The sequence below is a fragment of the Monodelphis domestica genome, chromosome 2, assembly GCF_027887165.1.
Source record: "Monodelphis domestica isolate mMonDom1 chromosome 2, mMonDom1.pri, whole genome shotgun sequence".
In the NCBI taxonomy this organism is placed as follows: domain Eukaryota; kingdom Metazoa; phylum Chordata; class Mammalia; order Didelphimorphia; family Didelphidae; genus Monodelphis; species Monodelphis domestica.
Window position 1 is genome coordinate 224,272,904 of NC_077228.1, and position 14,499 is coordinate 224,287,402.

Genomic DNA, 14,499 nt, shown 5'->3' on the forward strand with positions numbered 1-14,499 from the left:
GCGAGGAAGTGTCTGAGGTCATATTTGAACCTAGGACCTCCAATCTCTAGTTTTGGCTCTCAATCCACTGAGCTACTCAGCTGCCTCCTATTTCTGATACTTTAGAGATCTTCCCCTTTTTGGCAGGTGAGAGAATTAGGAAGGGAGTGGGAGGGAATGGAAGAGAATAAGCATTTATTAAACACTAACTAGTATTACCTAATTTGATCCTCACAAAAGCCCTGAAAGGTAGATGCTATTATTATCACCATTTTTACCAACTTGCTCAGGATCACATAGCTAGGAAGGCTCTAAGACTGATTGGTGGAGTAAGTTATTACCTGCTACCTGCATTTCCAAATCCATGCTTTGGGATTTTTGAGTGTAGTTATTAGCTAGGATGTTAATATGAGAGTGGAATCTCCCTCATTTACTCAAGGTTGCCTAACAAAGGTGATATAAAGAATAATATCAATGAGGACACAAAGTCACCTGGATGGACACTTAGCAACGAAGTTATCATTGAATTGAAAGGATGAGACCTTGCTGACTAGTTTTAAGAGTGAGAGAAAAAAGAATACAACAGTGAACACTTACACAATACTTGCAAAATGCAAGGAGAATGGCCTGTTTTATTTTCTCAAGAATGGAATCAAAGGTATCATAGGCATGCTTATATATTTTGTTTTTTCCTCCTTGAAGTTATGCATGTGAAAACTAATTCAAAGTTCATAGGAGAGGGGAGAACAAACTTCTAAGGTTAAAAAACTACTCACAAGAGAAAAGGGGGTCTTAATAATAGATCTATGGACATATGTATGAATGTGTATATACACACATACACACAGACAAATTCTGTGGCAAGAAATATTAATTCATTTATGTTCCTCAGAGTAGAAAAGAATAACATATGCAAAATTCTAAAGAGCAAAATCATGTCCACTTAAAATTAATAAGGGCATAGAACTACAGAAACCAACATTGTGAAAAGTACTGTTAACAGTAAGCATTATTTTGACTCTGCCACAAATACCTCAATCATGCCACTTCTGAAAGAGTGTTTGATTCTCCACATACATCCCTTTCTCTACACTCACACATCACCCTCATTCACACCATCGTCACTTCTCCCTTGAACTATTGCAATACCTTCATCTCTGTGCCTTGAGTCTCTTCTTTCTCTAGGCCATCCTCCAAACAACTATCAAATTGATTTTCAGAATACCCTACTCATAAAGGTCCAGTCATTTTCCTCTTTTCTCTGGCATAAAATGGAATCTTTGGGGTTTATGTTTTTCCTACAATCAGGTACCAACATACTTCTCCAATCTTATTGCACAGTGATCTCTTTCATGCATTCTAAATTCCAGCCAAACCTGTTGTTCCCCATTGATGGCATTCCATCTCTGGTTTCCCAGGTTGTCCCCATACCTTGAATATATCCCCCCTTCATTATTCTACCTTATGCTATCCTTAACTTCCTTGAAGGCATAAACCAAGGGCTACCTCTCACATGAGGCCTATCCTGATTCCTCTAGTTGCTGTTTTCTTCCTCTGAACTTTGTATTGTATATTTATGTCTTTATATACATGTTGATCCTCCTCCTCCCCCTAATAGAATAAAAGTTTTCTTAGTGGGAAGGAATTGCTTTGATCCCACTTAGTACAATGCCTAGTATATCAGACTCAGTAAATCCTTGCCAAAGAGATGAATGAACCCAGAGTTCATCACAGAGCTTCTTTGCTCAAAATTTTTCAGTGGCTTCCTTTTATCACTCAAGTAAAGTTCAAATACTTTTTTGCCTGGCATTCAAGACCCTTCACAATCTAGTATCATGCTTCTACAACTTTCTCTAGTACTGCTACCCTGGATGCACTCTAGCCAAACCAATCAATTTTTGGTTTCCTGTACCATCAAATGTACCACGTGCCTTCCGTCCTGCCTTGATGTTCTTTGTGCTATTCCAATCCTTTAAAACAGGATTTTATTATAAGCTTTTCTGTTCCTTCTCCTTCTTTAAAAGTTAGCAAGTTTTCCCATCAAATCTCACATAGTATCCTATTTTGCAATATCCTGATGCATTTAATCCCAGAATATCAAATACCAGAGTTTTCTGTATTTGCACTAGTAGAACTATAAGATTCGTGAAGGTAGATATCTTTCCTAAATTTTATAGACTGTTGTATGGTCTACAGCTTGATTGTCTTACCTATACCTTAATAAAATTGTCCCTTTTACAAAGAAATATTGTCATTCCCTGTTCCAGTCAGTTCCCATGCTTTATCACAAATATAATGTGTGGCACACCAGAATTCAGTTTAGAAAGCTCTGTGATCAAGGCTAAACTCAGGTAAATTTTCTCCTAAGATTTATTTAACTGCTTCAGGGTTCTCTATATTAATGGTATTCTGTTCTTTTTTTTTTTTTTTTTTGCTATATATCTTGAGCATACCCATCATGTGTGCACTATCTTACAGAGTATCATCTCTATACCAAGTTGGGAAAATTCACTTTCTACCAGGAAATTCTTCATTTCTTTGAATACTGTAGCCAAGAGAGTGAAGACTTTCCCCTCCCAACTTATTCATAATGGCCATTATATGTGAGGTGGAATGGTTCCTTGGATTCCTCAAGAAGCTGCATTGAACAGTGTAGAGTAACTTGGAATCCTCAGGCAAATGCTGGGAAAGTCATTTAGACTCTCAATCTTAGTTTTCTCATTTATAAAATGCACAGATGAGAGGCAATATAATATAGAGAATAGAGAATTGGCTTTAGATTGGGAAAGATCAGAGTTCAAGTCTTAATTCTACTAGATATGTAATATAATCACTTAAGGGACACTAATGCATTATTGGTAGAGTTTTGAATTAATCCAACCATTCTGGAGGACAATTTGGAACTATTCTCAAAGGGACCTAAAAGACCTTTGATCCAGGCATACCACTGCTAGGTTTGCACCCCAAAGAGATAATAAGGAAAAAGACTTGTACAAAAATATTTATAGCTGTGCTCTTTGTGGTGGAAAAAAATTGGAAAATGAGGGAATGTCCTTTGATTGTGGAATGGCTGAACAAATTGTAGTATCTGTTGGTGATGAAATACTATTGTGCTAAAAGGAATAATGAACTGGAGGAATTCCATGTGAACTGGAATGATCTCCAAGAATTGATGCAGAGTGAAAGGAGAAGAATCAGGAGAACATTGTACACAGAGAGTGGTACACTGTGGCACAATCGAATATAATAGACTTCTCTATTAGCAGCAATGCAATGATCCAGGACAATTCTGAGGGACTTAGAAGAAAGAACTGTGGGAGTAGAAACACAGAAGAAAAATAACTGCTTGATCACAAGTTTCGATGGGGATATAATTGGGGACATAGACTCTGAACAATCCCTGTATTACAAATATTAATAATATGAAAACAGGGCTTGACCAATGATATGTAAAACCCAGTGGAATTGCCAGTTGGCTATGAGAGGGGGGCAGGAGGGGAAGGAAAGGACATGAATTATGTAACCATAGAAAAATATTCTAAATTAATTAATTAATTAAATCAATTATAATATATATGTACACACACACACACACACACACACACACACACACACACCCATATATACATACATCTCAGTGTCCCAAGCAACTCTCTTAAGACCGTAAGTTGAATAGAAGGTATTTTGCTTTGGTAGCAGGAGTTTCTTCCCTGGACATTACCTATACAGTTAGGTATAAAGCAGTGGTTCTCAACCTTTCTAATGCCATGACACCGCAATACAGTTCCTCATGTTGCAGTGACCCCAAACCAAAAAATTATTTTGGTGGCTACTTCAAAACTGTAATTTTGCTACAGTTATGATTCGGAATGTAAATACCTGATATGCATTATGTATTCTCATTGCTACAAATCAAGCATAATTTAAACATAGTGATTAATCACAAAAACAATATTTAATTATATGTTGAGAAATATTCATCCAGCAGGAGGCAGCCTGAGCACTGGGGCAGGAGGTAAGTTCTGCCTGGGGAGGTGGTCCGCAGATGCTGCCTTCTTCTTCCTGTTGGCTCCCTCCAGCTCAAGCTGAGGCTTCACTTTGCTGGGGTTACTCGCCTCTGTTATCCACTCCAGGAGTTATCTGCTCCAGGACTCGTTCTTAACCCCTCTGGAGCCAGCACCAGGGGTGCTCTCTCTGGGTCTCTGAGTCTGGTCTCCAGGCAACAAGGTAAATCCATCACCCCTAATAGGGGGAGGGCGGCTGATAGGTAACTAATATTAGTACAATGTGTGGGCAGCAGGGTCCCCATTCTTTCCGAGATCTTGCTGTAAAATAGCGGCTAAAGCCATTAGAAATATGTATTTTTGGGTGGCTTTAGGCAACCCTTGTGTTTTGGTCATTTGACCCCTGCCGGGGTCACGACCCACAGGTTGAGAACCACTGGTCTAAAGAGTTCAAATAATGATTCTCCTGAAACGGCTGCATTATTTGAATTTGCACTGCATTTCTATTGTGCTCAAATCAATTATCATATTTTACATAATTGTAACTTTGAATAGTGTGAATTTAAATACATACAACCACTTTAATCAAACTCTTATCCACACTATTTGGGACTTAGCTTACACTAATTAAATCACATTTCCAGTAAAATAAAATGGAATAATAATAGCAGATTTCATATGGTTTTTAATGAGAGTCAAATAAGATAATCTATGTAAAATATTTTACAAAACAAAGATGATAAGGTAAATGTTAACTATTCTCTAACTTCTATTTTTCTAACCAGGAATATAACTATATCTTTCCAGGGGTAAGAAAGGATGCCTATTTTTTATGGAATCTGACCACTCCCACTGTCTTTACCTAACTTATGATAACCTAACTTATGGTAACTCCTTCTTCCACTTTGGTTCATCTTAACCCCACAGTAATTTATTTGTTGTGGAGGTAGACACCTTCAGCTTAGTCACTAGACTCTAGAGCTATCCTCTCCTGACTCCAGAGTCTGTTCCTACATGAATTTTCTGTTTTGAACAATAGATCCCTAAGACTGAACTAGACAATCTCCTTGACATTAAAATTACTTCCAAAGAATAAAGGCACTTTGGAATCTAAGCACCTAGTTTCAAATCTCAGCTCTGCCATTTATCTACTAGATTACTCTGGGACTTACTTTCCTTATCTGTAAAATAATAGATGAACTCTAATGTTTTCAAAACAAATGAAGGTGCCCAGATCATCAGAGACTCAGATCTCCAGCATATTGACATTGTAAATGCCCAAATGTTGATGGATGCCATTTTTTCACACAATGTAACTATAATTTTCCTTCCCTTCCCAGGGTACTCAGAAACAGGAAAACATTTCCTATATTCCAGAAGTCCAGGAAGAGTCTCCTTGAGGACCTAAGCCCTTACCTTTCCCAACTTGGCTAATTTTCCCAGTACCACAGGAGCCACCAACCTACTTATACAAATAAAGCAAGGTCTGTCTGAAGACTAGTTTGCTGCTTCCTGGACTGGCCATGGAGCCTCAAATTAACTCAGTGCAAGAAAGAAGTTATAAAAGGAGGAAAATTCAGATCCAGCAAGGCAAAGGAACAGCCCAAATGGGGGAAGGGCAAGGAAGACTCCAGATTCCAGGAAGGAACAGAGAAGCTTAGAGGATGCAAAACTGTCAGTGCACTTCTGATCCTGGAGTGGAGAGTCTGAAAAGAGGACCTCTGAGATGGAGGATCCCTCTGGACATTGACTATCTTCCAGGGAACCCCTAAATCTCTCTGGTTCCAACTGAAGGCAAAAGTAGATTGGGACTTTGTAGAAAGACGTCTACTGAAAAGATTTCTCTTTCCCCAAATTGTCCTGAACTTCAATGCATAGCCAGACTAGTTTAGGAGGAAGGACAAACCCAACAACTGACCAAAGGAGGGTCAGGAAGACAGTCTGAACTCCTCAGGATTTGGGGGGAGGTCAGTCATTAATCTATAGGAATTCCTATCTCCCACTTTCCTCAACCAAACACCCTCATTCTCCCTTCCCTGTGTGTCCTCAAGAATAAAGTGTTACCTTTTAGATTAGGTCTGCCTGCTTTCTGATATCAAAGAAGGAGACGAGATTTGGGGGAAATCATAACATTCCCCCAAAAGGGAGAATAGCTCAAAACCAGGGCTAAAGAGTGAACTAGGTCTCAAAGAGAAAGGTGGCAGTTGGGATATTGGGAGGATCCAGAGGCAAGAAGTTTACCCTGTCTCTCAGCAACAGCTAATATCGAGAAGGGAGGTAGTGAGTTATTTCTCTAAGACCTTCTCCTCCAGTCCTTAACCTCCACCTCCCAAATTCAATCTTGGAGTAGACATATTCTGTCCCTCTGGAAGACAAGTTGTGCTATCTTCCCCATGGGGAAGAGAGGGAAGGATCAATCTCTTCCTTCTTTCCATTTCTTCAGCTCTCTCCAGTTCCCCAGTGTGTGAGTACGTGACCTCCTTCTGGTCATATATTAAATCAAGCTCTAATACAGGCTGTTATATTGAGAAAGATCTATTTTTCTTCACCCTGGACCACTGTGACTTTAAGCTTTTCAGCTAAACCACTATAGTCTAATAGTGTTCACAATTGGTATCCACATAAAAACCCTATAGTTAGCTTGCCAGATCATCTGGGGGCCCTACATCTGCCATGATGTGGAGAAATTCTTTTAATATTCATATATTTAGAATAAGGTTTCATTATAGCATCTCTAATGGTTGCCATAGTCACCACCAGTTCCCCCAGAAGCCATATAACAATATATCTTTGAACTTTTTTATTACTGGCTTAACATTCCTCCCTTCCTAATCTTAAACCTTCTTTAAGAAAGCTAAACAGCAAGCTATCCACCTCCAGAGAGAGAACTGATAAACTCTGAGTGCAAACTAAAGTATAATTTTCTGCTTTCTTTGTTTTTCTTGTTTTTTAATAATATGGAAATGTGTTGTGCATGATTTCACATGTATAATTTATAAAATTTTGCTTGCCTTCACAGTAGTTAGGGGAGAGGTGGGAGGGAGAGTATTTGTAAAGAAAGAAAGATAAAGTTGATTGGGGCACTTAGAAGCTAAATGCCTCTTACCCAAGTCTCACAGCTAAGTATATGACTGAGTTAGAAACTGAACTAAATTTTTCTGATTCCAAGGACAGACTACTATCCATCATGCCATGCTGCTTGTCATCTTAGTTAAGTGGAAGGAACCAGTTCTAAAACATATGAATCTGTATTATTGTCCAAATAAGGAAATTAGAAATAAGGACATTGTACAGATAAGAAAATGAGGCTCATCAGGGCTATTCAAGACTTGCCCAAGATTACAGAGTTAAGTGTGCCAGGCCTTGACCTCATTTCTAATCTCAGTCAATCTCTATTACTGCTTCCATTGCTTCTCCAGGATGATTAGGGACCATCATCACCAAGTATCTAAGCTGTTGCTCTTAAAGTGTACCACATTTTAGGAAGGGCATTTATAAGCTGGAAAAGTATCGCGAGAGAGTGACCAGGATGGTAAAGGACTTAAAGATGAAACCATATGAGAATTAGTAGAAGGAAGTTAGAAGTTTAGCCTGGAAAAGAGAAGATTCAAGGCATACATTGCCACCAACAGCAATAACATGGTAACAAATGTTTATAGAGTGCCTTAATCTTAAAAATCAATCAATAAATAAACTTTTATTAAGTACCTATTAGGATTACAATAAAGAAAAGTCTGCCCCCTCCCCCAATTGACTATTATTCTTCAGGGGAAAGGCTCTATGCACAATCACTGGGAATACAAAAAGAGGCAAAAAAACAATCCTTGTGCTCAAGGAATTTATAATCTAATGGGAGATATGGCATGCAACAAATATATGCAAAGCAAGCTATATACAAGATAAATAGAAAATAATTAACAGAAGGCAAGCACTAGAATTGAGAGTACGGGGAAGGCTGTCTTTAGAAGGTAGGATTTTAGCTGGGATTTAAAGGAAGCCAGGGAGGTTAGAAGGAGGAAAGAGAACATTCCAGGCAAGAGGGACAACCAGAGAGGTTAACTAGAACTTAGAGATACAGTGTCTTATTCATGGAATGTCCAGGTAACCAGTGTCACTGGATCAGAGTACATGTTGAGGAGTAAGGTGAAAGAAGACTGGAAAATATGATGGTAATTGAATACTAAACAGAGCACTTCGTATTTGCTCCTGAAGGTAATAGAAAGCTACCGAAGTTTATTGAGTAGGAGGGTAATATGATTGGACCTGTTTTAGGAAACAAATGTTTATTTGTGGCTCAGTAATGAATAGATTAGAATGGGCAGAAACTTGAAACAGGCAGACCCACCAGCAAGATATTGCAATAATACAGGTGTAACCTGATGAAGTGGTGACAGAATCAGAAGAAAGAAGAATAGGTATTGGAGTGATGCTATAAAGATGAACTCAGAAGGCCTTGGCAATAACTTGTAAATGGAGAGGTGAGAGATAGTGACAAATCCAGGATGCCTCATAGGTTGCAAGCCTGAATAATAGGATTGTGTTGCACTTTACAGTAATGGGGGAGTTAGGGTGTGGGGAAGGCTTGGGGGGAAAGATAATGAGTTCTGCTTTAGACATTTTGAATTTAAGAAGTCTACTAACTATTCATTTCAAGATGTCTGAAAGGCAATTGGAGATGTGATATTGGAGGCTAGCAGACAGATTAAGCAAGTATGGGTAGGTTTGATAATCAGCATAGAGATGGTAATTAAATGCATGGGAGCTGTGAGTTGAACAAATGAAGAATTATAAAAGGAGAAGAGAATAGGTCCCAGGATAAAACCCTGATGGATGCATACAGTGAAAAGGCATGATCTGAAGGAACATCCAGCAAAGAAGACAGAGAAGGAATAATCAAATAGGAGGAAAACTAGGCGAGAGTGGTACCCTGAAAACTGAGAGAAAAGAGAGTATTGAGGATGAATGATCAATAGTGACAAAGACTGCAGAGAGATTAAGAAGAAAGAAGACTGAGAAGAGGACAATGGATTTGGCAACTGAAGAAATAATTGGTAACTTTGGAGAAAGCAGTTTCAGTGGAATGATAATTATAAGGAGTTAAGAAATATGTATTGCATGAAAGCACTGGTATAGTTATATCAGACTATTTACCTCCTTGGGGAGTGGGGAGAAGGAGGTGGGAAGAAAGGGAGAGAGAAAATCTGAAGCCTAAAATGTCAGAAAACAATTGTCAAAAATCATTTCTACATGTAACTGAAAAAATAAAGAATTTAAAAAAAAAGAAGAGTGAGAGGAAAGGGGGGGGGCACCTGTTGCAAGCATCTTACATTTTTTCTGGAGTAATTTTTTCTTAAGTTTCTTTTAATTTTTTAAATTTTGTTTCAATTAACATGCATTGTTTCTCTGACCATTCCTCTCCCCATTAGAGAACAAGAAAACCTTGGTAACAAATATGCAATCAAGCAAAACAAATTGCTGCATTGTTCATATCCAAAAATGTATTTCTCGTTTTGAATTTTGAACCATCACTTGAGTGGCTTTTTCTAATACAAGAACCATATAGTTCAAACTTTTCAAAAAGTCATCAATTATAGATCTATCTTGGGAATTTTCTTTGGATTACATAGGCCTAGAAATAGTATTTCTGGGTCAAGGGGTATGCATATATTTGTAATTTGACTAGACTGTCTCAAGTTCCACGAACAGTGCTAATGCTAGTTTTGCATAGCTACTTGGGTTTCTATCATTTTCCTTTTCTGTTTACTTTGCTAATCTGGTGGGTGAGAGATAGAACCTCAGAAATGCTTTAATTGTCCTTAGGCATTTTGAAAATTGCCAAAATTACTCAAAATTACCAAGTAGAACAAGGCGAGAGTTTTATACTCAACATAGGTCTTTGCCTATATATCATCAGGAGACTTAAGTTCTTTACTCAAAGTACATCTGAAAGGTAGAAGGCATTTTAGGGAATATTTTACAAAATAAACCTCGATCCTGCATATTTTAAAATCTTTTCATAAGGTTTTGTTGTGGGAGTGGTAGTGATGGTAGTTATTATTTTGTTTTTTTAGCCTGACTTTCCCTCTCTTAACCCAAATAAAAGAGCAGCCTCCTTACCTGTGCCTGATCCCACTGATAACTGGCACAGAAGATTTGACCTAATCTATTTCTAACCTAGGCCAGTTTACTCCTCCTTACATATTATGGCAGCCTCCTCATCCCAAAGGCCCCACTTATTGATGCTGGACTTACAAATGATTCAACAGCTTTAGCCTCCCCATAATAAAGATTATACTCATTGGTTGCCATCCATAGTAAAGGATATTTTTTTTAGAGAATAACCACTTGTGATAGAACAGACTCTTGTTTAGGTTGGACAGGCAGTGTGGTATGGTAGGAAGAACCCTGGATTTGGACTCAAGTACCTTCATTTGGATAAATCAGGAGAAAGCTAGGTTTGAATCTCACCTCTGACATTTAATAACTTTGCCAATGAGTGAGTCATTTATTCTCGTTGGCCTTGAATTTCATCTGTAAAATGAGAGAGAGAATTCCCTATTGTACTTCCATCCTAGAGGATTGTTTTGAGCACTAAATGAGGCAATATGTATAAAGCATTTAAGGTGCCATAGAAATGCAACCCACTGTTATTTTTTTAACGCCTAGAAACAATATCGTCTTATTCAAAGAACATTTATGTAAATTGTGACCAGGAATAACATTTTATTTTGCTTAAAACTGAATGAAGTTTAAGAAAAGAATCAATAAAATTGTGTTCACCAAGTTTGTGAGGAATAAACTACAATAATAAATTATAATTTCCATGTATACTTTGAAAGAAAATGACAAGTAGGACCAAAATAAATTTCTGTAAAACCTAAAAAATGAGTGCCTTTTCCCCTTTTTCTTTTCTTTAGGGAAGCTGAAATATAGAGTTCTGAAAGGGAAAACAGGTGGCTCAGTGGATAGAGAAACAGGCCTGAAAACAGAAGGTCCTGGGTTCGAATTTGACCTCAAATATTTCCCAGCTGTGTGGCCCTCGATAAATCAATTAACTCCAAATGCCTAGCCCTTACCTCTATTCTGCCTTGAAACTGATGAAAGAAAAAAGGAAGGAATACCAATAGTAGAATGTTCCTGGAGGGCAGAAACTGTTTTTTATGCTGCCCCCATATCCTCAGCACCTAGAATAATGCCTTGTACACAAAACATCCTTGCTAACTTAGTGTTTATTGAAGTATATTGACTGAACTAGCTCAAATGGTCAACAAATGGTGAAACCTCAAGCTTAGCTTCATTGTCTCCCTCAAACCATCTAGAAGAATTTTAACTCTTCCCTTTTGCCCTAGTATCAGTTCTAAGACAGAAGGGCAAAGGTGAGGTAGAGTTAAGTGACTTGCCCAAGTTCACACAGCTAGGATGTGTTGGTAGAAGAGTATATTTCATGAAACAAGAACTTAATAGGAACTGAAATACTGGACTTCATTTTAAGTGGAAAGGGAAATGAACACTAATTAAATGCAAGTACTTTACAAATATCTCATTTGATTCTGACACCAACTCTGGAAAGTAAGTGATACTTTCTTACTTGTAGTAGATAATGCTAGAAAAGATAACAATTTACATTTTATAATTGAGGAAACTGAGGCAGGCATTGGTTAAGCAGCTTGCCTGTAGTATAGGGCTGTCTGAAGCTGAATTTGGAATCAGGTCTTCCTGACTCTGGGCTCAGCTCTCTAACTTATGCTAAACCAGAATTCTGTATTTCAATAGACTCCACCTGGATATTTTTCAGAGGAAAACTTAGCAAAACAGTTTAAATTTTTCATTTTCCAGTTCCAAGATATAGCCCCTACAAGCATACCCCAATCTAACATCATTAATTGGTTCCTTAAGAATCCAGTTCAGGGGCAGCTAAAGTGGCTCTGTGGATAGAGAACTAGATCCAGAGTCAGGAGGACCTGGATTCAAATTTTATCTCAGATACTTCCTAGCTATGTCACCCCAAATGCCAGCCCTAAATGCTCTTTTTCTTTAGAACCAATACTTACTATTTATTCTAAGATATAAGGTAATGGTTATTTAAAAAATAACAAAACAAATTCTCTTTATTTCAACAGTTATTAAGCACACACCTACTGAAACCCAGCATTACATTAAGACATTGGGAATAAAAAGACAAAAAAGTCCCTGCCTTGGAAATATTTACATACATTGGAAGGGGAATTTTTTTTCATAGAATCACAGTTAGCATAGACTTTGAGCTAGAAGGGAACTTGTAAATCATCTGTTCCAATATCCACATTTACAGATGAGGCCCCGAAAAGGAAAACGTTTCCCAAGGTCAGTCACACAAGTAATAAGTAGCAGAGATGAGATTTCAATGGAGAACTTCTGTCTACAAATCCAGTGCTAAGAACAGAGATAAGTGGAGCCAGAGCCAACTGGGCAGGGAGCCCAATGACGTCAAAGAGTCGTGAATGGGTGTGGTTATAATGCTATAATGACATTGTGAAATGATGTTGCCTGGTGCAACACTATGCAGGTTATGCCTGCTAGACTCCAGGAGCCAGGGACTGAATAAACACATTAAGAAATCCATCCGGTATTTTCTGCTCTGTTCAGGCATTAGACTGGCTAATGCGGAACTGATTGCAGACCTGACTGATTCCTTTGAGAAAAGAATTTTTTTTCCTTTTTGGCAGATCAACATGCTCTGAATCATTAAATATGCCATGGATTCTAGAAATAGAGCCCTGAACTTAATAGATTTGGTTTCTTTTGAATCACTGAAAGGACAATCAATGAGCTATGCGTGAGCTGAAAAAAAAAAGAATAAAATGGAAACATAATTTTTTTTTCGTTTTTTTGTGACCTTTAAAAAAAAGGGCCCTGATGTAAAAGAAAGCCTCTAATTAGTTCTGTAGTACAGGCATTATCATCATTTTACAAAAAAAAAAATGGAAGAAAGGGGAAATTCAAAAACCTATTGTCCAGAGTAAAGGGCCAATTATAAGGTGAAGACTGAAATGCACTTTTTTCTAGGTTTGATTCATTGCTAATGAGAGACGATTTCATCTCTTTTTTTTCTCTCCCTTTTGCAAGAAAGCCAGTCTAGTCTTTCCTCTCTTCCACACAGCTGCCACATTGATATTCCTAAAGCATAAGTCTGATCACGTCACTCCCCAGTTTGAGAAGCTTCATTAACTTGTTACTCTCTCCAGGAGATAAAACAGAAACTCTTGTATTTGACACACAAAGCCCTTCACAATCTGGATCCAGATTACCTTTCCAAACATTTTGGACATTTTTTCCCCCTCACACTGCATTGCAGTTAAACTGCCTGATCTGTTCCCAATACATGACAGCTACAGTCAAGGCAGTAAGCATTTGTGTGTCCTATATACCAGGTGCTGAGCTTCATGATGGCAACAATACAAAAACAAGCAAAAAGAAAGATGATCCCTGCCCTCAAGGAGCTTACAATCTAATGGAGAGTGATGATACACAAAAGAAAGCAGAAAGTAAGAGGGAGAAAGGCAGAAGGCACCCCTGCCAGGACATGGTGGAGGAAGAAAGCCAAAGAATCTGGAGGGGAGCAAGGAGAGGAACAAGAGGCTGTAGCGTGGCTAGAGTGCTGCCCTTAGAGTCAGGGAAAGGCATCAGTTCAAATCTGACTTCTAATTCTTACTAGTTTTGTGGCTTTTAACTTCTATCTGCCTCAAATTCCTCATTTGGAAAATAGAAATCATAATAGCACCTGTCTCCAAGGGAATGGAGATAAAATGACATGGGATTTGTAAAGTACTCTGTAAACCTTAAAAGCACTATGTAACTGCTATTATTACTGTGACATTCTATTTCTTGATCCCTATGCTTTTGCACAGGCTATATAATCTATTCTCTCTTCATCCTTACCTACTAGAATCCTTAACTTTCTTCAAATCCCAAGCTTTCTTCTTGGATGCTGCCTCCTACAAGAAGTCAATTTTTAAAATTATTTATTTAATTAATTAAGAAGTCAATTTTTAGGGGGCAGCAAGATGTCTTAATGGCCCAGAGATGGGAGGTCCTGGGTTCAAATTTGATTTCAAGGACTTCCTAGCTATGCGACCTTGGGCAAGTCACTTAACCCACTTACTAAACCCATGCCACTTTTCTATGTTAGAACCAATATGCAGTATTGATTGAAAGATTTACGGTTTAAAAAAAAAAGTCTATCATCTCAATTTCTAATTCCCTTTGCCAATTCTGGAAAATTACTTTTTATTTATACTTATATTTGCTCATGTGTATAGATATATCCCTCCTACAAAATGTAAGTTCACCTTAGACGAGAGAATTTTTTTTTGTCTTCATAGTTCCAATGACTATTGTAGTGCCTTGCACACAGTAGGAGTTCAATAAATGCATGTTGGCTTTAATTGAATTAATATAATCAATTCTGTATATCCATCCCAAGCCCTGGGACAATATCTTCATTCAATATTAAGACTATTCTAGAGGGCATTAGTCA